Raw genomic sequence first — 27,138 nt, forward strand, 5'->3', positions numbered from 1 at the left:
AACTCTACAAAAAATATAAGTTTTTCAAGTAATTCACTGCAGCTATGCAATACAAGAAGCAAATTTGTCAGAAAGGTTGTGTATTCATGCAGACCGGACATAAGACAAGGTAGCTGTATAAAATTGACTTATGGGTTTAGGCAGGAAATCACTTGGGCTGTGCCCCCATCAATGAACAAAAAAAGATATTATTTTGTATAAAATTATAATTGAATTGTTAATCATACATAAAGAATGCAAAGGAGAATAGATATTTGAGCTCACTTAGAGAGCTTACTATAATTGAACTTGAAATTTAGTAACTTAGTCCTAGATTTCAAAGTCTCTGGAATTATTAATATGAGCAGTCTTTGTAAGCAAAAATTATTCAGAAAAAGTTTGGCAGGATCATCATTTAACTACGTTGCTTTCTTAGGTACAAAGAGTAGAGGTGAATATTGCTGTTATTTCTTGACCATCGGCTAGTTTATCCGTGTCCATTTCTTTTATATTTGTCTCTTTTGGTACAGTAGCATGTGCATTTACTTACATGTAGAGAGTTGCACTCGATCTTGTGCAGAGGCATAGGTATATTTGGTGTGGTTTGTTGGCTAGTACTGTTATGAATCTTTGTTCTTATATGAATTACGTGTGACTATTTAACCAACATACAATATGATAGCATACTACATACCAATTATCCAGAAATAGAATTACTTACCAGTTAATGTTAAATTATAAAGTTGACAAAGAAAATATTCAAACAGAGGTGGTGTATATTTTTTTTTTTCAAATTCCAATACACAACTTGAAAAACTATATATTATGCAAGTATATTGTTTTCAAAAAGATGTGAGTGTTTAGAGCATGATTTTGGTGACTATATTTGTGTTTGTACTGGCAACTGCCAGATTTGACAGGTAATTATCAGTAGCTGTTGATTGATTGAGTGAAAAGTTTCCTCAAGTTTGAAAACAAACTCTTTGTAGACATGAATTTTAACTGTATTCATGATCTCTCATAGTTTACTGTGAGTTATCAGTGATTGAAGAGGTTTATGTTTAATATATGAAATCAGACTAAATTCATAAAATAAGTTGTTTGATTATCTACAGGATTAGTAGAAAAGTGATCATTGTTCCAAAAATAAAAGATAGTCAAAATCTGACAGCATGGAAAGAGGCAGATCAGTTGATTATTTCATTACAGTCAATAACCTCTTCTTTACTGACAGTTTGTTTTTTGGGGGTACAGGGAGCACTGCCATCCAAGACTATTGCATAGTACTGGGTACATGAAGGTGGTGCGCATGTACAACCAACCTTCCTCTTTTCAGCTCTAGACTTCGTATGATTTCGTAAATTCGGTTTGAAGGGTTTGGAGCAAAGCAAACAGTATTGGCACTGCCAGGCATATGATGAAGCAAAACAAACATTATTGCTGGCTATAGATTCAGACATTAGGATACATACTGTTTATACATATATGCACACATGCACATATACATATAGTTTCTCACTCTCAAATAGATAAAAAAAATTTAGTATAGTGTTTGGAAAAGGGTGTAATCTCTCTCTGAAACAGATGAAAAAGTGTTACATGGCAACAGTCATTGTATTCATGCGTGGTGAGCGGAAAGGAACGTCATTTCTATTTGCGCTTCTGGGCAGGATAGATGGAGTATCTAGTAGGCTGTGGATACAATTGGGTAAATTTCTCTCTCTCTCTCTCTCTCTCTCTCTCTCTCTCTCTCTCTCTCTCTCTCTCTCTCTCTCTCTCTCTCTCTCTCTCTCTCTTCCCTGTTGACTCACGTTGTTTGATAAATCTTTGATTGTGTTTCCATCACTCTCTTCCCCCTTTTATGTAAAATATAATTTAGTCAGTAAGCATGTTTACATGCAAAATTGGTGCCATGTTTAGTACAAGTCTCTTGGGCGATATATAAAAAACATAAATGTGTGTATATGTATTTATATGTATGTATATATAATACATATATACATACAAACACACACACACAAACCTTATATATTTATAGATATAAATTATATGTACTGTATATATATATATATATATATATATATATATATATATATATATATATATATTATATATATATATATATATATATATATATTATATGTACTATATATATATATATATATATATATATATATATATATATATATATATATATATATATATATATATATATATATATATATATATATATATATATATATATATATATATATATATATATATATATATATATATATATATATATATATATATATATATATATATATATATATATATATATATATATATATGTTGGCCATCACTAATCCAGCATCATTGGGACCTAGAGGGTGCGGATTAGCCATTTTGCCGGATTAACCATTTATTAGGCTAGAATGCACAAAATCCAGTAGCTAAGCACCTCATCCTGGAATTAAAATATCCCATAAATCAGTATAAGTTGGTTAATAAAGAAAAGACAATTATCAAATACAGGTAGTGCTCGAGTTACGATAATTCGACTTACGATATTTCGAGTTTACGATGGGGTTAGCAATTAATACCGATACGAAAATATGTAGGAAATATTTTTAGATTTTGCGCAGGCGCAGGCAGCGAGTGAGACCAACTTCTTTTCCTCCATCTCTTTATTCCATCTGCTAGTTAAAAAGGTAAAAGAAAATGATAAAAGTATTGTTAGTAACGCTATACTCTTGCGTAAATGCGTACCGCCATAAACAACCGAACGGGAAACTGTTGTTTTGCTAATAATCGTCCCGGATAACAACTGTTATGCTTGTATTTCAACCATCATACGGTTAAACAATTACTGTAGTTATGTTACAAATGACGTTAAGTACAGTACAATAGGACTGATATATTTTTTACACTATACCCTCATTCGCTTTGGAGAAAAGATCGGCAAGGAAATATACTGCTGCAGTAACTTTATGCTGCAATTTGTAGCTGAAGCTGAGGAAGCAATGTTCAAGCTGCTAGTGACTATAGATTATCGTGCATCGGCAACATGGATGAAACTTGACCGTAAATAAAATTGGAGAGAATGTATTTTAATCAAAACTACTGGGCATGAAAGAATACAAATTACTGCAGTTTTCACGCCGATAAAAGATAAATACGTAAAGCTCGTATTATGATGAAATCAAGAGAAAATAGCGAACGGAATCTTGATCTTTTTCTTACACAAAACAAACATGCCCCCAAAACGGCCAGCCACGATCCCGCGAACGTCACATATTAACGAAAAAAATAGCTAAATTAATTTCACAACGAAACATATTTAAGTTATATTTCGATTTAAAAACATTTTGTATAACGAAAAATATCCTTGTCCCAAATAAAAAAAGTATCTATTCATTTACGCTTACTAGAAGCAAGAAAAGCTCTCTGAACTGAGTTAAATGTGGCGAAATAAACACCGCGTTATCGATTCCAAAAACAAAACATTGATCGCAGTTTATAATAAAAAAGCAATATGAGAATATACGCAATTGGATACGATGTAGTAAAGCATAACTTTTTAAAAGATCCATGAAAAAGATGCACATTCATTATGTTGATGTTTGTATAATACTGTTAATATGTGAATAGAGTTTAGTATAATGTAGGCTAGGCCACCGTATATGTAGCCTATACGATATACCATAGCGTAGGCCAAAAGACAATAATAAATGTAAAAAATGGAACAGCAAAAGCATGTTTGTTGAGGCAGCACACTGCGCCCGAAATCGAAGTGGCCAGCGAGTGAGTTAGCGCAGCGACCCGGGAAATTTGAAAATTAGTGCGGAAACAGAAATTACTGTAGCCGAAATTTGTGCCGGATTACTGATTGTTCCGGACTACTGATTGCCGGATTAGTGATGGTCAACCTGTATATATATAAGGTAGTCTACATATATATATATATATATATATATATATATATATATATATATATATATATATATATATATATATATATATATATATATATATATATATATATATACAGGCAGTCCCGGTTTATGACGGGTCCGACTTACGACGTTCTGAGGTTACAACGCTTTTCAAATATATTCATCAGAAATTATTTCCCGGTTTACAACGCATGTTCCGGGTTCGACGTTGACGCCGATCCACGGAAGAAAATGGCTCCAAAACGGCAGAATAATCAAATTTGTTTTTTTTGATGAAAAACTCAATAAAAATGCAGTTTACATCGTTTTCAATCAGAGCATTAAAAAGTAAGGTTTTCTTATGATTTTTAATTTTCCGGTTTTGACGCATTTTGAAATGAATGTAAACCTGTATATATATATATATATATTTTTATATATGGTAGTCTCCGGTTTACATAAAAAATTGTTCTGGTGTTGTAAAAAAAAAATCCAAAATACTTTTCTTTGGGCATCTTGAAAATGATGTAACCTGCATTTTCAGTATTTCAGAAAATTTCTACTGAAGCCAGAGAGAGAGAGAGAGAGAGAGAGAGAGAGAGAGAGAGAGAGAGAGAGAGAGAGAGAGAGAGAGAGAATTACCACTACGACTTACAGTCAGCCATTCTTGTGCTGGGAGAGAGAGAGAGAGAGAGAGAGAGAGAGAGAGAGAGAGAGAGAGAGAGAGAGAGAGAGAGAGAGAGAGAGATGTTTATCTCTTTAATCTCTCGGGGAATGTTAATCCATTTCTCTTTACTGCAACTGACAACAACAAAAAATTGTTTTTTTTTATGTGTAACTTACCCAGTAGTTACTTAGCTAAGAGTTTCTACTCGAACGGCAGTTAGAATTCTGAATTCGCGGTAGCGATTCTTTTGTTTGTATAGGTGACTATGCCCTGCCCACTTAAGGGGTATGAAAGAGGAACAACACCGCCAACATGATAATTTGTTTCTGCCGCTTGTAGCATCAACACCTGGTGTTGTTACAGCAGTTCAGAGTTTTGGAATTCGTATTGGCTTTGTATTTTCTTCTTTGGTGAAGTATTTGTAGCCGTTTCGGCATTTTTTCATTTGACTTTTCACGGATTTGACTTTTTTGACTAGTTAGGAAATGTCCGACACTAGTAGTTCTAGTTTCCACTGTTGCAGTAAGGGCTGCAATACACGGATGACAAAAGCGACCTACGACTCTCACACCCTTTGTTCCAGTTGCAGAGGTCAGGTTTGTTCAATAGATTTGACTTGTGACGAATGCAGAGATTGGGGGGAACAGAAATGGAAGACCTTAAATCCTCATTTAGCGAAGCTAGAAAGAGATAGGAAGAGGAAAGCTGCCGCTAAAGCTAGCGGAAAAGTAGGTAGTCAGGCTTCAACTCCCAGATCAGATAAGGCTGACATATCTATTTGTTCTCCAGCTGTAAACCCTTCCCCACCTGCATCAATTAATTTTCGTAAACCACCTACTCCTTCTCCCGGCTCCATTCGAGTCTCCGTCCGGCTGATGAAGTGTTAGAGGAATTTATTTCTGGTGATAGAAATTCATTTCTCGCTATAATGTGGTTCGGATTCCACAATAAGCTGTAGGTCCTGTTGCTAAGTAACCAGTTGGTTCTTAGCCACGTAAAATAAGTCTAATCCTTCGGGCCAATCCTAGGAGAGTTGTTAATCAGCTCAGTGGTCTGGTAAAACTAAGGTATACTTAATTTCTCCCGGCTCCAGCACTTCCGAACCCATTCGCTTTGCCAGCCTTGAAAATAAATTTGAGAAACGCTTAAATCTTGTTGTAAGTACAGTGGCCCAGTTAGGGGCATCAATGCGTGTCCTGATGGACAAATTTGAAAACAGTGCAAAAGGTGAAGTGTCAGTGGAGGAGGCGGCTGTTCATCCCACTGATTCTCCTAGGCTTAGGTCCCTGCCATACTCCCCGCCACCTGAGAGGAGGCATACCGGTAGCCCAGGGGAGGTTGGTGGGGTCTGCCCACGAGCACTTGTCCCCTCAGTCCAACCTGTTGCATCCCAGGTTGCGACTAAAGACAGCCGCTGGAAAGGCATCTCGGAAGTTCATTGGCTTTCTTCTAGCTCTGAGGAGTCGTCACCTCGCAAGAGCCGTCTTCGTAGTTTTCCTGATGAATCTTGCCCGCTGAAGAGACGATTCTCGGGTAAGGATCAGTCCCCGCATCTCCCTTGCAAGAGATTGAGGGAGCCCTCTTTTAGTCCTCAGCTGTCATGCAGCAAGTGGGACACTCCAGAACGTTTCTCCTCTCCTCTGCGCTAGGAACGAGGTTCTAGCCCGATTCTCCTCTCGGGCAGACAGCGTCAGTCTTCTAGTAAGCGCCCTGTTCTCTCGGCTTGCTTAGTATTGACGGAACGTCCTGTTGAGCGCCAGGAAGCAGCCAGGCGCCCTGATGCGGCCAAGCGCCCCAATGCTCAGCGCCCTGATATGGCGAAGTGCCTTGACGCTTTCAGGCGCCCTGAAGTGGCCAGACTTTCCCTTTTGTCGGAGCGCCCCGAAGCTGCCGATCTTCCCATAACGCTCGAAACCCCTCGAGTCTCCAAGCGCCCTGCAACTTCCAGTCAGCCTTCCCCTGCTTTGGACCCCTCTCTTAAACCATTGCAACACAAGTTGGATAGCATCCTTAACCTTCTGCAGAAGCCTACAGCTCAGGCTGCCCCTGATTTAGTTGCAATGACTTCTCAAATCTCTTCGGCGGATGAAGAGGAGCAAGATACATCTTCGATGCCGTATGCTTCTCTCCTCAAGTGCCTTCTTCAGCATTTCCTGGGGTTTTTCTCTCTGAACTCTCCATCCTCTCCAAGTTCATCTTATTTGATGAACTCTCAGTCTGTGGATTCGTCTCGACTACCGAAGATGGTTCTCTCCAAATCTTCGAAGAAAGCTCTTCGACTAGTGAAGGAATGGCTTTCCGAGAAGAGGGTTCAAGGGAGAGCTTTTTTAGCATTCCCCCCTCTCGCCTCTCACGTATGAGGTATTTGTCATACGCAACAGGAGAAGCTCCTTCCCTGGGAGTGGCTGCCTCCTCCCAGGGGTACTTCTCTGCACTCACTGACTCGGCACGGAGATCGGCTCTCGCGTTGGCAAAAACCCTCTCGGCACAGGAGATGGATTATCTTTTGAAAAGTATTTTTAAGGCCTTTGAAGTGTTGAGTTTTCTTGACTGGTGTTTAGGAGCGCTTGCCAAGAAAATTCAAGAACCAGCTCTTGGGTGCAATGAACTCACAGACCTGGATAATTTCCTGTCTTGCGCAGATAAAGCCATTAGAGATGGCTCCCATGAATTAGCTGCACTGTACGCCATGGACGTCTTAAAGAAGCGTGAACTCTGGGTCTCATTCACTTTGAAGGGTGTGACTGCCTGACAGAAATTGGCTCTACTGTTTTCTCCTCTGGACAAACAGCATTTGTTTCCTCAGTCCACCATAAATGACACTGCAGTGAGCTGCTTCTTCTTTTTAACGTGCTTTTTTCCCATTTTTGTATGGGGTAAGCACGATGCCTTCTTTTGAAGGACTTTTGATTTGGCTTTGGGGTAGACCGTAGTCTCGATCGGCTGCCCTGCCTGACATCGCTTAGACCCCGGTAACGTATGGTACATGTATCATACCAGACCCAACGCCCTTTCTTCCCAGCAGCGAGAAGTTGTTGCACGGGTAGGTCGAGAGTTCGAGACGTGTGAGATGTTTATGTTTTTAGAAGATGTTGGAGTGGCTTTGTTTTGTGTGTGTATTTAGTCTGTAACACCCATTTGCTTTTTAAGGAAACCTATCCGTTGATTACATACGAGGCGCTTAATGGCAGAGTGTCTCAAGCGCCAAAAACTAAAATTGGAGAAAAACGCAGTCAAAGTTTGGCCACTTTCAGAATGCGATATCTCAGCATTTAAATGAGGTACGACACTGGGGTTTGTTTTAAAATAAAGGTTATTGTGTCTGCTTTCAAACCATCATTGTAAAATAGCCAAGAGTTTAATGCATGCCGAAAGATAAAGTGATGACTGCATTCATCTTGAAATCAATCTTATACTCCAGTACACTGAATCCCATAAAAAAAGGATTTTGACAAAGGAAAAATCTATTTCTGGGGAGAGACCTGTGTCACCCGGTGAAATAACCTTTCAGCACTTATTTCAAGGTAAAGCTATTGCTAAATATACCAGAGAAAAGCTAAAAAGCTAAGCCGGAGTTACTACCCTCGTGCGAGCTCCATGGTATGGAGTCGTGTATGAAAGGGTGAGATTGTCACAATCACAGGCCTCCGCCCTGTAAATCTTCCCAATGTCAAAAGTCCTACCGAGTGAGGTGCCGTTACATACCCCGCACCACTCGCGGACTGTAAACAAGCCGGCGTCACCCACATTCCACATTAGCACCCCACACCGGAATGGTATTTGACCAGGGGGGGAAAAGAGGAAATATGGGGGGGTCACCGGGTGACACAGGTCTCTCCCCAGAAATAGATTTTTCCTTTGTCAAAATCCTTTTTCTGGGTTTCTCGACCTGTGTCAGCCGGTGAAATAATAACAGAGAAATCAAAATACCATTCTGAAACAAAAGAAGATTGTAGAGGAAAGTAATAAAACTAAACATCTGCAAGAGTTTTAATAACTTAGTAGCAAGAATGGCATTAAGACATAATGATGACACCGTAATATACTTAGTTTTATAAATAACATAATTATACATGAATACAAGATCCTGAATGGAGAAGAGTACTTAAAATTACAGACTTAAGTACTAAACACATACATAAAACTAATATAAGGAACTGTGTTCCACAAAACAATACAAAACAATATATGTAAATGAGGTAAACAATAAACAGGATAAATTCATGACATGGTCAGGAGAAGGTGTGAAGCATGCCTGACCTGGAGATGACCAAAGGGGAATAAATGAGGCAGGTAGGAGGGAGGAGAGTGACTGAGTACAGAAAGAATCATACTGGTGGGGGAACTATGTTCCCTGCCGCCACTGTAGAAAATTTAAGAGCTTCTAGTGATTTCAGGTAGTGGCGTTTAAAGACTACAGGGGATTTCCACCCTGTGTACTTTGACAGATCCTCAAAATTCATATAATGAAAATAGTTAGTGGAGGTGGCCACTGCCCTGATGTCATGCACTTTTGGGACTGAATCTGGGTTTGCATGTTTAATGAAATATAGGATCTGTTGTCTAATGGCTTTCAAAGAAATGGTTCCTCCCCCTTCCCTTATAAATAAAGGCCCTGAAGTTATGTGTGAGGTTCTGTCTAAGAATGCTTTCAGGGTAAAGACTGGGCATAAAGACAGGTCTTGTGGGAGGGGGATGATCTTCCATGGGGACCACCTATCCTGAGGATCTTCATTTTTAGCTAGGAACTTAGGGTGAGGAGCTAGTAACACTTCACCTGATGGAAGGAAATCCAGATGATTGGGTTCTCTAGACAAGGCAGCCAGTTCAGAAATTGAGCACCTGAAGCCAAACTAATTAAAAATAAGGTCTTCCTTAATAAGTTAGTGAAAGAACAGTTATGATTATCTATTTCTGAGGCTAACTTAAGGACATCATTTAAGAACCAGGAAACCGACTGTGGGCGGGTTACTGGTCTCAAACGAGCACAGGCTTTAGGGATAGACGAAAAATAAGAGTCCGTTAAGTTAATCTTAAACCCGTGCAAAAATATCTTTTTTAAGGCTGATTTTGCTGTAGTAATAGTACTAGGGGCCAGACCTTTTTCAAACAATGACCTAAAAAATGAAATGGCTAAATTAGTGGTCATTACTGTAGCTTCAGATTCTTTTAGAAAGAGTGCCAATTTCTTAACTGCTGAGTCGTATTGTCTAAGAGTGGATTCCCTTTTATCTGATTCTAGGAACAAAGTGTTAATAGGATCGATATTAGCATCCCTTTGAGCAGCAAACTTCATGAAATCCACAAAGCTAGGGCATTCTGAATTCTTGAGGAAGCTGACACAGTCTGAGTTTGTACTATTTGCGTCAGTTTGGGTTGGGAATTTTCAAACACCGAAGCTTCAGTTCTAGAAGAAGTGGAAACCAGTTGCTCTTCTAGCATTGGAGCTACTAAGGCTACTTGGCCCTTGAATGTCCTGAGTTTGTGAAGGACTTTCAATAACAGGTTTACTGGGGAAAGAGGTAGATTCTTTTCCACTTGTTCCAATCTATGGACATCGCATCTGTGGAGTGGGCTAGAGGGTCCAGATTGGGGCCACATAGCAAGGTAGTTTGTGGTTGCACTCTGTTGCAAAGAGATCTACTTGGAGACCGGAACTTGGTTGCAAATCCACCTGAAGGAGGTTTTGTCCAGGGACCATTCCGACTCCAGCGGAGTTGTCCTGGACAGGGAATCTGCAATGACATTCCGAACCCCTGCAAGGTGGGTAGCAGACAGATGCCACTGGTGTTTGTTTGCTAGAGAAAATATTGCTATCATAACTTGATTGATCCGACTCGACTTGGAACCTCCTCTGTTCAGACAGTGCACTACTACTGCGCTGTCGAGAACCAATCTTATATGAATCCGATTGTTCGGGCGCAGTTTCTTCAGGGTTAGAAAGACTGCCATGGCTTCCAGAACATTGATATGAAACTGGCAGAACATGGTAGACCAAGTCCCTTGCACCTTCTTGTGTTGGGAATATCCTCCCCACCCGCTTAGGGAAGCGTCGGTGTGAATCACTAGGGATGGCGGAGGGAACTGAAGGGGCACTGACTTCGATAAGCTCTTGACGGACGTCCCAAGGCCGGAGTCTCTTCTTCAGAATCGGTGGAATCAGAGATACTTTGTCTCTGAATCTGACATTGGCTCGACTCCGCCAAACCCTGTTTACATCCTTCAGTTTGGATTTCAAAAGAAGATCCGTCACTGAAGCAAACTGAAGAGAACCTAAGATTCTTTCTTGGGTACGACGGGAAGCTTTCTTGTTCTTGAGAAATTGCCTGGTTGCTTTTCGCTATTTCTCTCCGCTTGGTCGGGCGGAAGGGATAGTCTGTGTGTACCCAGGTCCCACTGGATTCCTAACCACTGAAAGCGACTCTCGAACTAGGGGGATTTCTCCCTGTTTATATGAAAGCCCAATGATTCCAGAAAGCCGATTACTATGGCTGTCGCTCTCCGGCTTTCGGCCGACGTTGGACGCCCAAACGATCCAATCGTCTAAGTATGCGGCTAGCATGATCCCTTGGGACCGGAGTTGTTGAACTACCGTGTCCGCCAGTTGGTGAAGATTCTGGGAGCTATATTGAGACCGAATGGCATGACTCTGAATGAGTATGCTTGATTTCCTAGTCTGAACCCCAGATAAGGAGAGAACCTTCTCGCAATCGGGACGTGATAATAGGCGTCGAAAGATCTATAGAGGTGGTTACGGCTCCACGGGAAGTAAGGTCCGAACCTGCGAGATTGTAAGCATTCAAACTTGTCGCATTGAATGTAGGAATTTAGACGGGACAAGTCTAGAATTACTCTTCGTTGACTGGAACCTTTCTTTGGGACGCTGAATAGTCTGCCCTGAAATTTGAGATGTCTCGCTTTCTTTATTGCCCTCTTTATTAACAGATCTTTCACAAAGTCCTTCAGAGCCTTGGAGGGTGATTGATGGAACTTGATCGCGGGGGGAGGACTTTTGATCCAACCCCACCCCAATCCTTTGGAGACTATGCTCTGGGCCCAGGGACTGAAGCTCCACTGGTCCCGAAAATGATACAACCTCCCGCCTACCTGAGATATCTCACTGTGCGGGAGAGGGCCTGCCTCCTCTAGATCCCCTGCCTCCCCTTCCTTTGGAGGAGGAGCGGGATGAACCTCTACCTCTGAAGTACCCTCTAGCTCGTTCCTTTTGCATTTTGATTGACCGAAATGCTCCCTGGCTTCGAAGAGGCATTATAAGCAGGGGAGGAAACGTAAGAAGGGGCAGCGAGAGGTTGATGGGCTGGTTGAACCAGCACATACTGAGGTTGAGGCTGAGGTTGAGGGATGTCCAGGGCCGGGGACCTGGACGGCCTGCAGTACTGTCTGAGTCGGGAGCCGCTTAAATTTCTTGAACTTCTTCCCTTGTTTAGGGTGAGTTCCGGCGGGCTCAGATTGTTTCCTCTTGGAGGACAAACCCCAACGGGAGCGGAGACTCTGGTTGGCCCTAGTTGCCTCTGCTAGGACTGCATCAACCTCTTCCTGAGGGAATAGGTTAGCTCCCCAGATGGAGCTTTTTATGAGCCTGTTAGGCTCATGACGGATAGAAGCTGCCGAAAAGATGTGCTTCCGGCAGTTCAATCGGGCCTTTACAAAATCATAGAGGTCCTGTTGGAAACTTCCCAGGAGAGATTTCGTCAACACCTGGAAAAGAGGATCCTCACAGTATACCACTGACGTCACCTCTGCCAAAGTCAATGAGTTTAAGGACCTACTAAGTCTGTCCTTAGCGTCTGCTTCGGCCTTCAGGAGCGACTCTGGGATTCTGGGAGTTGCTCGCTAAAGAGGTTAGAGGCGCAGTCAGGGTCCAGCCGGGTAACCGTAAAAGGTATCCGGGTTGCCGCCCAATACTGGGAATCTCCGGGTAAGACCAGTGATGTGGGATCTATCTCCCGGAGATGAGGAACTGGTTTGCCCTCCACGCAAGCTTGGTTGGTGAGGAGGCGACTTTAGAGGTGCTTTGAGGGGAGGGCTTCCCCAGAGAGAACATGGTAAATGCACCTTTTGCCGGAGTGAGCTTTGTATTCTCCGCCTGCCACTCTGACAAGGTCCGTAGTAGGGCTGATTGGGCCTGGTCCTCGGGAAGATGACTGTCTCCTTTGGGACCTTATCGGACCGGACCCAAGCCTCCTCTGTAAGCCTGGCATATCCTGCATAGGGGATTTCAGGTTTGGAGGGAAGAATTCCAGTTCTTCCAACCTGCAGTGCCTAAGCCCCTCAATAGTGAGAGTACCCTCATGTTGGGGAGCAAAGAGGGTCAGGCGCCAGGGTTCCCTTTATCGAAAGGGGGCAGGTTGGAGGTATCTGGGACGGAGAAGGGTTTGTTGGCCGCTCCGCCACTCATGAACCCGGAGATCAAAGTCCTCTGTGACTTCACCTCCTCTGATAAGGAGAGCATAGAAGCGTTTGAAGAAGACAGCTGATTCGAGAATTCGACAGCTTGTCGTCAACTCTCTTGTCAAACTGCTTCATAAGAAGCTCAGCAAACGCTTCGCATCAAAGGAAGGAGGGTGGGAGTCTCCTTACTATGCTTTGACCGTGCTCCCTTCCCAGAAGTAGAGGCCTTGCTCAGAGGACGGCACGGGGCTAGGGGCGTGACATCTTCGAGGGAACCTCGGAGCGGACCTTCTGGGATTTCAAGGTCTTTTTCTTAACAGATTTAACCTTAGGGACGGTAGACCTTGCACCGTCCATAAGGCAAGAGGATTTCACAAATCCTCTGAAGGAAGAAGCAGTAGAAGAGGGAGAACTAAATAATAGATCACCTGCCTCACTTACCCCCTTACCTGGCTGTTCCAAGTCTACGTTCATAGGCTCCAGGTTGAGGTTGAGGGCCTTAACGTCCTCCCGCTCACGATACCGCAAGCAGCGACTTCTTCCTGGGAGGGCTGCGCCATCTCCCGGATCCCGGCGATTAAGGGGGCGGCTATTTCATCCGCAATGGAAGCCGAGATCCAGGCGCCGGGAAGAGAACGTTGCAAACGCCCTTGCAGAGGATGTAGGGTTTCCCCTGCCCCGACGTTCCTCCCGAAGCCGCCAACCCAGGACTTGAGGGTCGATAAAGCGGAGTCCCGGGAGCTGCGGTCAATCTGAAAAGGGGGGAAAGGAAGATAGGTGATTGGGCCTCCTAAAAGGAGAATATGTTACAATTATCCATCAAAGACAAAATTGAGGATAAACATTAATCCGGAGTGGAAGATTTTCTTACCGACTCATCCAGAACCTGCTCGTAAAGAGCGTAGCACACTTCACAACCGTCAGGGTGCCAAACAGTCAGGTCCCCCACGTGGACAGCACAGCCGGAGTGGGACCTGCAGACTTCATGCCCGCTGGCCTGGTTCAGCACAGCAGTGCACCCCTGCTCCTGACAACGCACCATCTGTAAGTTGAACGATAAATGAGTATGCTAATAAGACCGCCGGAGTAGTGTCTTAGAATAGTAGTAATCCAAGTAGGCCCCGCTGGAATTAACCGGGGGCTACTGGAACAACATGATTAACTACCTAGAGGGACCGCCGGAGTTAATCCGGAACGACGGGGAAGGTCCCAAAAGGATAGTTAACATATCATTAAATAACATTAAATATTGATAAATGAACACCCACATACCCACACCTATATATATACAAAAATATATCCGGATAGGACTCGCCGGAGTAAACCGGGGAGATAAAGGGCCTATCGGATATGTAAAAACTCCCCAAGAAGCCGCCGGAGTTAATCCGGCGCCAAGGGTAGATAATAATAAGTATGTTGTATGTGAAGTGAACAAAAACATCTGCGACTAGGGGAAAGATTACTATAGGGTATACTTTTCCCACTTGGGGCCGGAGAGAGTCTTGTACTTAGAACAGTGACGGTGGAGGAGGTGTAGTGAACACCGTCCCCACCGGAGTAGGGGAAACAAGAACATCCGGCCACCAAGCAAAGAAAAACACCAAGGTAAATAGCTGGTGGAGAGAAGATACTGGAAAAGGGTGTATATGAAGAGGACAATATAAGTGTCGTACCGTGTGAACGGCAGAAGACAGTCAGGTGGGATACTCCAACTGGCAACTAGAACACTGTCTCCCCACCCGAGGTGTCTCGGATGGGAAAAGACGCGTACTGACACAAGAAGGGAGGGGATGTATAGGCTATGAGTGTGGGACTCTGGTAGCGACCAGGGAGTGGGTAGGCACACCCCAGGCGCCATGAGAATCTACTCCCTCTCTAAGATCGGACGAACATGTACGAACGATATTGAAAGAGTGGAAGAGATGGAACACTCAAAGACAAAGCAAAAGAAAGGGATGGGAAACAGGGGTGTGGGAGCACCGGTCCCCTACTGTAGTCTCGAAAGGAATGACCGGATAAGGTCAGGTGACTAGAGAACAGCCAATCAATGCAGAGGGAGGGTATAGGCTATGGCGAAAGGAAAGGCTAAATCTCGGCCTTGGTAAGATAACATATAATGAAAGTTAACCAAGGGTGAGAGAGGGAGGAGGGGGAAAGGCGATAGGCGAGAGAATGTGTTAGGAGGGGTAAAACATGAAGTGGAGAATAGCCCGAAGATGTGGCTCGGAAGGAGGAGGAACACGAGGAACCCTCGTTATTCCAGCTTAACTATTAGTACTGTAAAGACTAAACGGAAAGGCCGAAATAGGGAGAGGGAAAAGCGTCAGCCCCACTCACCAACCAACGCCACATAAAGGGAAGCCACCATGAATCCCCTACACACAGAGCTCTCTCCTGGCCAGTAGAGGACCGCTAAGCCATAGCCTAGGGCTAACCTTACCCAGCTGGGGACTGGGGAAGGAAACCCAGGAGAAGTAACTACTCCACCAACTTACAGTAACTCAGCCTAGGCAAAATGAAATGATCTAAATAATCATAAGTGCATGTAGAAAGGAGACCAAGCCTCACGCGATATGAGCGCGGAGGAAAATGGCCGACCTTCCAGACAAAAATTTCTCAGATAATATCTGTAAATATCAAAGACATCCGTGCGCTTGGCATAAAATAAGCAATTTAAGCATAAACGTGCCATCTCAAACAAAACATCCCAACCCTGGAGGAAGCAATGTCCAAATTATAACGTGTATAACAAGGAATAATGGCGGATAGGCCCAGGGGGAAACTCAAGCCTAAACGACAATAAAAGGGACTCCCCTAGAGAAGGGTAATAAAATATATATATAAAACCCAATTGAATATATATATAATAATAAACAAAAGGGTATAAGGAAAAAGGGGGACGGGAAAAAACCCCGACCTAGTCGAGAAATGACATAAGGTCACATGGCGCGGGCGGTGGGAATGAGACTGACAATAAATCCCCTAATTATATAACTAGGGGAAATAAAACTTCTCAACCACCCAAATAAAACATAGAGATGGTACTCAACTTAGGTGATGAATCCAATGAAGATGCCATTGCTTGAAAAACCAACAAAAGCGCTACGAGGAGAATCACAACAACAGCGAACGCGTGCTAAAAGTGGAATGAGGGTGACGCGGCTTGTTTACAGTCCGCAGTGGTGCGGGGTATGTAACGGCACCTCACCGGTAGGACTTTTGACATTGGGAAGATTTACAGGGCGGAGGCCTGTGATTGTGACAATCTCACCCTTTCTCATACACGACTCCATACCATGGAGCTCGCACCGGGGGTAGTAACTCCGGCTTAGCTTTTTAGCTTTTCTCTGGTATATTTAGCAATAGCTTTACCTTGAAATAAGTGCTGAAAGGTTATTTCACCGGCTGACACAGGTCGAGAAACCCAGAAACACACACCAGTGCCCCTGTAACCCCTCTAGGACCCCCCCAAAGATATCTTTGTTTTATTTATCATTCTGGATAATTTCCTTGATTATCTTAATCTTACAGGAATAACTAGGTGATTTTGTTCCCTTCAAAAAAGACCTAAAAAGCTAATGCTTTACACAATAAAATAGCAGTAGAAAGATAATAAGATATTTTAATCAGAATACTCTGAGGCTGATACAGTCGTCTCACCTGCAAAATAATAATAACTGCCGTAATAATGGCTAAAATACATTTTGATTGGAAAAAACGTAAGCGCCAATTACTTCAGGCGAGAATCAGACGTCATAGTCCAGTAAATCATTATCCACGTCATTCTCATGAGGAGTATCTTGGTGTCTGGAGTAGCAGTGAGGGTATCTTGATCACAAAAAACCTGGTTGAAGTATGTCATGAAAATCTGGGGGATGAATGGAACCAGATCTTTTCAGCTTACATACGGCTCACCTTTGTTACGTAAGCTTTTGGCTACATTTTGCTTCCAATTAGCAAAGTCCCGGATTCTCTTTCTGCCCCTGGAAGCTGGAACATTGTCATCTACATTCGTGTCAGACATGATGAAGAGGAACCAGTATTATTAATGAATAAAGAACAAAAAGAAGCACATTAAATCCAGAGGCGATCATGGGGAAGGAAGGTACAAGAATGTTTTTTATTGCAGTGATAGCCAGCGCCTCCGCTGATGGCTAGCCTTTCTCACTGGCCGTGGGGGAGGTGTGGCAGGGCTTCTGGACTCATGATTGGTTTATGCACCACAGGCGCTTGTGACTCTCTGCCACCCAGACCAGCCAGTGCAGCCATGTTTAGCATCACTAAGGAAAAGAAGTAATGTTACAAAATGAGAATTTTGACCTTGTTGTTGCGGGAAATTTGAACTGAAATTTCTTCTCCCGACAGCCAGAGGGTTAGAGATGACGTTGGTGTGCTTAACTCCAAATCGGCGACGGTGTCGCTTACGACACTCTGCCGTTAGGCGCCTCATACATAATCCCGGGGTGTCTACATGGATAGCAAAGTGTCCGCCTCTGATCAGTCGGCTGCGGATTTGAACCCGCACCACAGACCTCTACGAAGTCCGAAGCTGCTGCTGTAACCGACTGTGCCATCGAGGCTCCAAGTGACACTGCAGTGAGCCTGCACCAAAAGTCAACACAGGATTGGTTGACTCAATCAACGAAGCACCAGAAGGATCGTCCTGCATTCTCGACTAAACCATCATCGCTCAAGCACCTTAAGACATTTCGTAGAGGAATTCAGAGAGCACGCCCCAGGGCCCGATGATCGGTTAGATTTGCTCCCCGAGCAATCAAAAGATCTTCAGCAAGATCATCCTCTCGCAAGTGAGGATTTTGTCCTTCATGCTCCAGTAGGGGCCAAGCTTCGTCTCTTTTTGGAGAGATGGAGCAGAAGAGGAGCGGATCAGTGGGTAGTAAAAGTTCTAAAGGTGGGATACTCTATCCCCTTCAAGGAGAATCCACCATTGACCGACACACCCGTCGTATTGACAGCCTACTCCATCGGCTCAGAGAAGTATTTGGCTTTGTTGAAGGAAGTGTCATCTCTTCTGAACAAAAAGGCTATAGGGTATGAGAAAAGTATACACGAAAGGATTTTACAGTCGCCTTTTTGTAGTTCCCAAAGCTTCAGGAGGTTGGAGACCAGTGCTCGACATAAGTGCCTTGAACGTCTTCGTAGAGAAAACGAAATTCAACATGGAAACCGTCCACTCAGTTTTCTGGCGTCCATCCATCAGGGGGATTGGATGGTTTCCCTGGACATGCAGGATGCTTACTTCCATATTCCGATTCGTCCGGATTCGAGGAAATTCCTACGTTTCGTTTTCGAGGACCAGATTGTTCAATTTCGAGCACTTTGCTTCGGTCTCTCTAATGCCCCACAAGTTTTCACGCGAGTGTTGGCTCCTTTGGTGGGTTGGCTGCGTTTAGCGGGAGTGAGTATCCTGTTGTACCTGGACGATTGGCTAATTTGTTCGCCCACAAAGATACAATGCATGAACGATTTAAAGAAAACTCTTCCCTTGACTCAGGATTTAGGACTAACAATCAGCTTCGAGAAGTCACAAATGATTCCCACTCAGAGGACTCTTTATTTGGGATTTCTGATAGACTCTCTGAGTTTTCGGGCTTTTCTGTCACCCAGGAGATTAGAAGACTGTCTGAGGAAAGTAAACCTCTTTCTCTTGCTTCGTTTGTGCTCCGCCACCCAGTGGATGAGTCTTTTGGGGATGTTAGCTTCTCTAGAACAATTCGTGAGACTAGGAAGACTGCACATGAGACCTCTCCAGCTCTATTTAAGGATGTGCTGGGATCAAAAAGTTCATCAGGACTGCCACGTCTTTCCAATAACCCCAGAGATAAAGGAGGATCTGCGGTGGTGGAGGTTTACAGACAGACTTTCAGAAGGGAAGTCACTCGCCCCAATGAGCTCCGACCTAGACTTCTTTTCCGGCTGCGTCAGATGTAGTTGGGGAGCGCTCCTGGGGAACCTGGAAGTCTCGGGGAAGTGGTTGTTGGAAGAAAAAGGATTACATATCAACGTGAGAGAGCTGAAGGCTATACATCTTGGTCTGCAACACTTTGCAACGCAGGTACACAACAAGATTGTAGCGGTACATGCGGACAATACCACGGCCCTGGCGTACATCAAACATCAGGGAGGAACGCACTCCTTTTCTCTCTGCGAAGTAGCGAGAAATCTACTATGTTGGGCGGATCGGAACCAGACACGATTAGTCACCCGATTAATACAGGGCAAGTGCAGTGTCCTGGCAGACGAGCTGAGCTGTCACAAGCAAATTCTACCCACGGAGTGGGCATTAGATCTTCGGGTCTGTGCCAGCCTTTGGAAACTTTGGGGTCAACCTAGCAAAGACCTATTTGCAACTTCCAGGATTTACCATCTTCCTCTGTTTTATTCCCCGTTCCCGGATCCGCTATCTTGGGCAACATATGCAATGATTCTGGACTGGTCCAACCTAGACCTTTACACCTTTCCCCCGTTCGGAATGATACGGGAAGAATTAAGGGAGTTTTGCTCTCACGAAAATGTAAAGATGACTCTCGTGGCGCCCTTCTGGCCACAGAAGGAGTGGTTCCCAGACCTAATCAATCTACTCGTAGATTTTCCGAGGCTCTTTCCTGAAATTCCAAGTCTGCTCAGACAGCCCCATGTCAGGAAGTTTCATCAACGACTATCCTCTCTGACCCTAACAGGATTTTGACTCTCTACAGACTCATTAGAGCGAAAGGCTTTTCTAGAGCAGCAGCAGAGGCTATTGCCAAATGTAGACGCTTTTCCCCAGTAACGTCTACCAAGCTAAGTGGGCATGTTTTAGGAGTTGGTGCAGAAGAAATAAAGTCTCTTCCTCAAAAACTTCTATCACTCAAATAGCAGACTTCCTTCTCTATTTGAAATCCTCGAAAGGGTTGTCGGTCACTACTACAAAGGGTTACAGAGCTATGCTAAGCTCTGTTTTTTGTCATAGAGGCCTAGACATCTCGAACAACCTAGATTTGTGCGATTTGATTAAGTCTTTTAATATCTCCAAGTCCAAGAAAGAGGCTTCCTTCTCTTGGAATCTTGATGTGGTCCTTAAGTGGCTTTCAGATTCTTGATTTGAACCAATGCGCTCTTCTTCTCTAAGGGACTTGACTTGGAAAACTCGCTTTCTGGTGGCCTTAGCAACGGCTAAGAGAGTAAGTGAGCTGCAAGCTATAAGCAAAAGGATCGGTTTTTTGCAAGGTAATGCAGTCTGCTCCCTTTTGCTTGGTTTTCCAGCTAAAATTAAGAACCCGTCACATCCCTGGCCCCGTTCTTTTTCAATTCCGAGTTTATCGGATATCTTAGGCACGGAAGAAGAAGAGAGAGAGCTGTGTCCTGTTCGTGCCCTCCGTTATTATTTACATTGAATGGAGAAGATTAGAGGCCAGTTTGGTAATCTCTGGTGTTTGGTTAAAAACCCTTCTAGACCCTTTTCGAAGAACACCATTTCTTTTTTCTTGAGGGATCTCATAGTTGAGGCATACTGTCAATTAGCAGAAACAGACTTAACGCTTTTGAAAGTTAAAGCACACGAGGTTAGAGCAGTGGCTATTTCAGTAGCGTTCAAACACAATCTTTCACACTCAGCCATCCTGGAGGCAACACATTGGAAGTGCAAGACGGTGTTCGCAATGCGTTATTTGCAGGACATGGAGACGATTTATGATAACTGCAGTACCCTAGGACCTGTGTCTGTAGCTGGCATTGTGATGGGTAAGGAAGTGTAGGAAGTCTCCCTTCCTTTCCTTTCCTCTTTGCCTTGAAAATGGTGTTGAGTTTTTGGTGAGTCTAGGAGGGTACGATGTACCTGGAGTGCCCACTAGTTATTTATGTGTTGGATAGTGGTCTTGTTTTTATTTTTAATCATTGTTTAATTATGGTATAGGTGCCTCTGTTGTTCTGTTTTTTCTATGTTGTTGTGGTACTGTGCCCAGGGCAGGGGCAACTATTTATGCTTTGGAGGCCTTCGGTGTACACTGTCGCAAAGCTTAACCTTATACTTCATCAGCTATCAGAGTACTCCTTCACTGGGAAGTGTCCCACTTGAGTAGAGGCGCTTCTGGCCATGCTGCCACGCCGCTACCGGTGAGATGAGTGCCACCAGAGGCAGTATCTACCTGGAGGAGCTCTCTCATCAGTTAAGGAACAACTAATTTTCTTATTGATTTTTAAGTAAGATTTTGTCCATGATTCCCCTCATCCTTTCAATGTGGAATCATCTAAGTAATTACTGGGTAAGTTACATATATAAAAATGACATTTTTATAATAAAATAAAGTTTTTTATATACTTACCCAGTAATTACGGATGGAGCCGGTCCGCCATTAACAAATTGTCGTGTTGGCGGTGTTGTTCCTCTTTCGTACCCCTAAAGTGGGCGGGGCATAGTCACCTATACAAACAAAAGAATCGCTACTGCGAATTCAGAATTCTAACTGCCGTTCGAGTAGAAACTCTTAGCTAAGTAATTAGAGGGTAAGTATATAGAAAACTTTATTTTATTATAAAAATGTCATTTTTTCTTTGTCTCCCAAAGATGTAGGCTACTACTACTTTTACTATGCATTTTTAAAGTACCATGAACACACACACTCAAACACGTACACACACACAACACACACACACACACACACAACACACACACACACACAACACACACACACACAACACACACACACACAACACACACAAACAGTATGCATAGGTAAAGAGACTCAAATTAGCAGTATCTTTTCCAGAGAGAGCGAAGGGCTGAACTTAGTATCTATTTATAATATATCTATCCATTTCTCATTCTACCTTTTGGAGAGAGAGAGAGAGAGAGAGAGAGAGAGAGAGATCTTCTGCCCTTAGTCAGAAATGTCAAGTAATTTGACAGTTCCACCCTCCCCCATAGCTTCAAAGCTTTGGGCAAAAGACAGGGTGTGATATTTCTTTGTTTAAAAATTGAAATAGTTTACTCAGTATATTATTATTATTCAGTCTTATTAGTATTTGAAAATTAGCATTTATCATTAGGTAAGTCATTTCTTTATCATATAAATGTGGTTAGTCCTCACCATCTCCCAAGAATTTGTTAGAAAATTCTTGTGCCGTCATTCTCTCTCTCTCTCTCTCTCTCTCTCTCTCTCTCTCTCTCTCTCTCTTTCTCACGTTGGAGAGAGAGATAGAGAGAAAAAAAATACTACGCACCCTCTTTATAATGTATGCAAAGCCTGTGAGGTACAAGCTTTGTGACTGGTTAAAATCCTACCCTTCCTGCCAATAGCATGTCGTCAAGGAGGACGAGAAGGAGTAGAGGGAGTTACAAGTTGTTATTGGCTATTGTCATTCCTTCCAGCCAATAGCATATCGTCATGGAGAGAGGGGGTTGCTACGAGGTCTGCTATTGACTACTTTTAATCCTCCGAGCCGATATCGTCATAAGCCTACGTCAAAGCAATAAAAAAATTGTCATGCAAGCGATGATGGGATTTTAGTATAATTTTATGTTTATAGACAGTAATCAATATTTCTTTGAAGGATATATGCAGTTACTTTGCTATGGTATCATCATAAAAAATGTATTTAGTCATGAAAATAAAATAAAAATCAGTAATTAGTGGATATTGCTCTATGAAAAAATCCGCGAATGTGAATTTTCTTCCGTTGTATGCGTTGGACATAGAGTCATCCCAAATCTTACTGTCGAGAATCATAAGAAAACCTTACTTTTGTACATATAACTTACCTGGTAATTATATATATAGCTGTAGTCTCTGACGTCACGGCAGAAAATTGAAAATCGCGGCAGCGCTAATGAATGGTCACGTGATACCCCTTCCCACCGCCCTCTACAGGTGAGTGAGAGGAACCATAACCCAAACTCTTCATATGTTTCTGCCGTGTGGTACCGGTAAGCCGGTGCAGCTTAGCAGAGAATTTTCGCTGATTCTTTCGTTGGACATTGTTGGTGATGTACAATTGTTTGATTTGAATCTTTGGCAGACATTGTTGTACTTAGCTTTTTCATCCCCGCTTCCTTATTTAGCATTATGTCGGACACTGGTCCCTTGGTGTATAGGTTTTGTAGCAAGGGCTGCAAAACTAGATTAGGGAAAATTACCATTGACCCTCATTCTGTGTGTTCGGGGTGTAGAGGACAGGTTTGTTCGGTATCGTTAACCTGTGAAGAATGTAATAATTTGTCAGGGGAAGAATGGAAGATTTTTAATGCTTATCTGAGAAGGCTTCAAAAGAGAGAGCTAGAAAAGCTTCAGCTAGGACTTCCTCTTTATCCTCCCGTGATAGTCAGGATGTATCTTTTTCGGTTATTAACCCTGATATTCCTTCTAACAAATCTCCTATCCCAGACCCCGTTATTCCCGAACCCGATACCGTGGCCAGTCTTAAGACGCAGATGGATGCACGTTTTAGTGTTATGCTTGCTGCCATGGAGCGGATGAGTAAGTCTTTGGTAGTAAGAAGTGCAGTGTCTTGTGATAGTGCAGTGGAGGAGCTGGCTGTTCGGCCCACTCATTCTCCTAGGCCTGGACCTCTGTCAAACTCCCCAGCACCAGGGAGGAGGCAAGTCGAAGCCCAAGGGAGGTGAGTAGGACCTGCCCCAAGCAGTTGGCCCCTCAAGCAGTCCTGTTGCCGCTTCCCAGGATGCAGATGTTAGCCATAGAAAAGGCACATCAAGGAGGTGTATGTCTTCGAGTATGTTGAGTGAGGATTCGCCTAAGAGAGGTTGGCGCCGTAAAGATGTCTCGAGACCATTCAAGAGGTCTAGGTTGGCATCTCCTTTGGCAGTTCCCAAGAAAAGAGTGGCGCTTCAAGATCAACCTCCTTCGTGTAGTTTTTGGGAGGAGCCCGAATGTTTTTCGCATTCCGTTGATTCAGGAGACGAGAGGCATGTGTTGGAAGCGCGGAGACGCTTACGTAAGAAGAGAGTGGTGTTGTCTTCGCCTGTTGTTGCTACTTCTGGCGTGATTGCTGCATCTAGCGCCACGCGCCATGCGCCATCCTTCGTTTCGCCTGGCTCATCACGCCATACGCCACCCTACGATCCTCCTGGTACCATGCGCCAAAAATTGTTTCTCCTGGTGACTCTCGTCAAGCTCCTACACCTGCGGTCTCCTTGCCTCGTTCAGTTCCGCATTCTCCTTCTTCCGCCTTGCCTCAAGATTTGTTTTTGGCGGAAATGAATAGGAAGCTTGATAGTATTCTCGGCTTTGTGGAAAAAAGTGATCCTTCCGTGAACGAACTGCAAGTTGCTTCGATTTCTAAGGATGCTCCTTCATCGAATGTGCGGCTTCCTACGAGCGATCCTGTGCTGCATTCTCCTCGGAAGACGAATCTTCCTCCATCTAGATCCTTGGCTCTTTCTCCGATTTCTGGTGGTGATGTTGCTTCGGAATCAGAGGCGGAGGTACACCCAGAGAAAGAGAAGCCTTTATCGAGCTATAAGCAACTGCTTCAGTATTTCCTGGAGAATTTTCCGGATTCCTTTTCACCAGTATCCCCAGCTTCTCCGGAATCTCAATACTCTCGTGATAATAGGACAGACACTTCGCTGGCTACCAAATTAGTTCTTTCTATTTCGGCCAAGAAAGGATTAAAGAAAATGGAGGAGTGGCTTGCAGAGAAGAGGGAACAAGGAAGACTGTGTTTTGTTTTCCCCCTTCAAATTGTCGTCTCGTCGTGGTGGTTGGTGCGAGACTGGAGAATCTTTCTCGTTGGGAGTAGCTGCCTCCTCCCAAGGAGATTTCTCTAGTTTGGTAGATTCGGCCAGGAGGTCGGCTCTTAATTCAGCCAAAGTATTCTTTTCTACATCGGAATTTGATCACCTCTGCAAGAATGCTTTTAAGATTTTGGAAGTTATAAGTTTCCTCGATTGGTTGGATGGAGCTCTTGGAAGGAAACTAAAAGCTTGCGCCCTTCAGGACGATCAGTTCGCTTCCCTGTCCGACGTGTTAGCTTGCATCGACAGGAGCATTAGAGATGCAGCTATGGAACTCTCTTCCGTGATTACGTTAGGTATTCTCAAGAAACGTGAACCATATATGGTGTTCTTTCACCACTAAAGGTGTGTCTCGGTCCCAGAAGTCAGCTTTGTTGTTCGCTCCTTTAGATAGGAAACATCTTTTCCCGAGGGAAATAGTATCTGAGATCGCTTCGACTCTTCAACAGAGGGCAACTCAAGACTTGCTGGCACAGTCCACCAAGAAGCCTAAACTGTTGCCTTCAACAGTTGCTCGCCCGACAACGTCGACGGAGAAATCTCTAGGTTGGCCCTTTCGTGGAAGAGCCCCTGCTAAATCGTTTCCCAGATCGAGAGGGAGAGGTCGTTTTGTACCTAAAGCGATCAAACCCTCCGACAAGAAGTGAGAGCGCCTCCCTTCACTCACCAGTAGGAGCCAGACTGTCAGCTTTCTGGACAGTCTGGGAAGAAAGGGGAGCAGAACCTTGGACAGTCTCGGTTTTAAAGGAAGGCTATTCAATTCCATTCTTGAAGGACCCTCCTTTGTCCAGGGAACCAGTGGTCTTAATGGCTTATTCTCTAGACTCAGAGAAATGTTGTGCTCTAGAGAAAGAAGTGTCAGCTTTGCTAGAGAAAGAAGCAATAGAGAAAGTTCTCCCCCCTTTCTCCCCAGGATTTTACAATCGTCTCTTTGTAGTACCAAAGGCGTCAGGAGGCTGGAGGCCAGTTCTAGATGTGAGTGCTTTGAACCTGTTTGTCAAGAAGACAAAGTTTGTGATGGAAACCACTCAATCAATGCTGTCATCCCTTCTTCCAGGAGATTGGATGGTATCCATCGACCTCCAGGATCGCATTTCCACATCCCGATCCATCCTGCTTGAGGAAGTTCCTTCGCTTTGTGTTCAAGGGCGAAGTGTTTCAGTTCAGAGCAATGTGCTTCGGCCCCTCGACGGCCCCCCAGGTTTTCACCAGAGTTTTGTCATCAGTGGCGAAGTGGCTACATCTGTTGGGGATCAGAACAGTTTTTTATTTAGACGATTGGCTCCTGCGTGCGAAGACGAAGGAAAGGTGTGTGAAGGATTTGGAAAAGACTCTTCATCTAACCGAAGAACTGGGACTTCTGGTAAATTGGCAGAAGTCACATCTGGTGCCATCTCAAGAATTAGTCTATTTGGGAGTTCAGATGAACTCAGTAGTTTTTCAGGCTTCTCTGTCGGTGGAGAGGGTAGAGTCGTGCCTGTTGAAAGTGCGAGATTTTCTGAAGAAGACCCAGTGCTCGGCCAACGAGTGGATGAGCCTTCTGGGAAGTTGTCTTCCGCAGAACCGTTTGTGAGTTTGGGGAGACTACATCTAAGGCCCCTTCAGTTCTTTTTAAGAGAAGTCTGGGACAGGAAGAAGAGCCCGGACTCGTTTGTTTTTCAAATCTCAGAGGAGATAAAGGCAGACCTCAGTTGGTGGAACTCTCCAGAGAAACTTCAGGAAGGAATTTCACTGTTCCCAAAGAACCCCAACCTCATCTTGTGTGCAGACGCTTCAGATCTAGGATGGGGAGCCACGTTAGGCAAGTTGGAAACAGCAGGCCGATGGAAGGAGAACAACTTCGGTGGCACATCAATCTGAAGGAATTAAAGGCCATTCATTTAGCCCTTTTAGAATTTTCGAAGGTGGTAAGGAACCAGGCAGTGATTGTCCAATCAGACAATACAACAGCTCTCGCATACATAAAAAAAAAGCAGGAGGGGACCCACTCATTCTCGCTATACCTGGTAGCGAGAGATCTTCTGTTATGGGCGAAAAAGAACCAAACGGCGTTGATGACAAGGTTCATTCCAGGAAAGCTCAATATGAGGGCAGACAGAGCTAAGCAGGAGCTTTCAAGTACTCTCAACAGAGTGGATCTTAAATCAAGAAGTTTGCCTCCAACTGTGGAATCTATGGGGTCGTCCTCTCATAGATCTGTTTGCCACCAAGAAGACAACTCAACTGCCTCTTTATTGCTCTCCAGTGCCGGACGAGGGGCAGTCTTCGTGGATGCAATGCTGATGGACTGGTCAGGTCTGGACCTTTGCGCCTTTCCTCCGTTCAAGATGTTGAGAGCAGTTCTAACAAAAATGTTGTCCCACAAGGGCGTGCGTATGACGCTGGTTGCTCCTTTTGGCCAGCAAGGGAAT

The 27,138-nt window shown here is 43.9% G+C and overlaps 1 protein-coding gene across 1 annotated transcript in view; it reads left to right on the forward strand.

The window, feature by feature from the left end:
- Positions 1–27,138, forward strand: part of LOC136854673 (carboxypeptidase D-like) — a 226,835-nt gene that overhangs the window by 99,150 nt on the left and 100,547 nt on the right. The window lies entirely within an intron of this gene.

This window comes from Macrobrachium rosenbergii, chromosome 29, assembly GCF_040412425.1.
Source record: "Macrobrachium rosenbergii isolate ZJJX-2024 chromosome 29, ASM4041242v1, whole genome shotgun sequence".
Lineage (NCBI taxonomy): Eukaryota > Metazoa > Arthropoda > Malacostraca > Decapoda > Palaemonidae > Macrobrachium > Macrobrachium rosenbergii.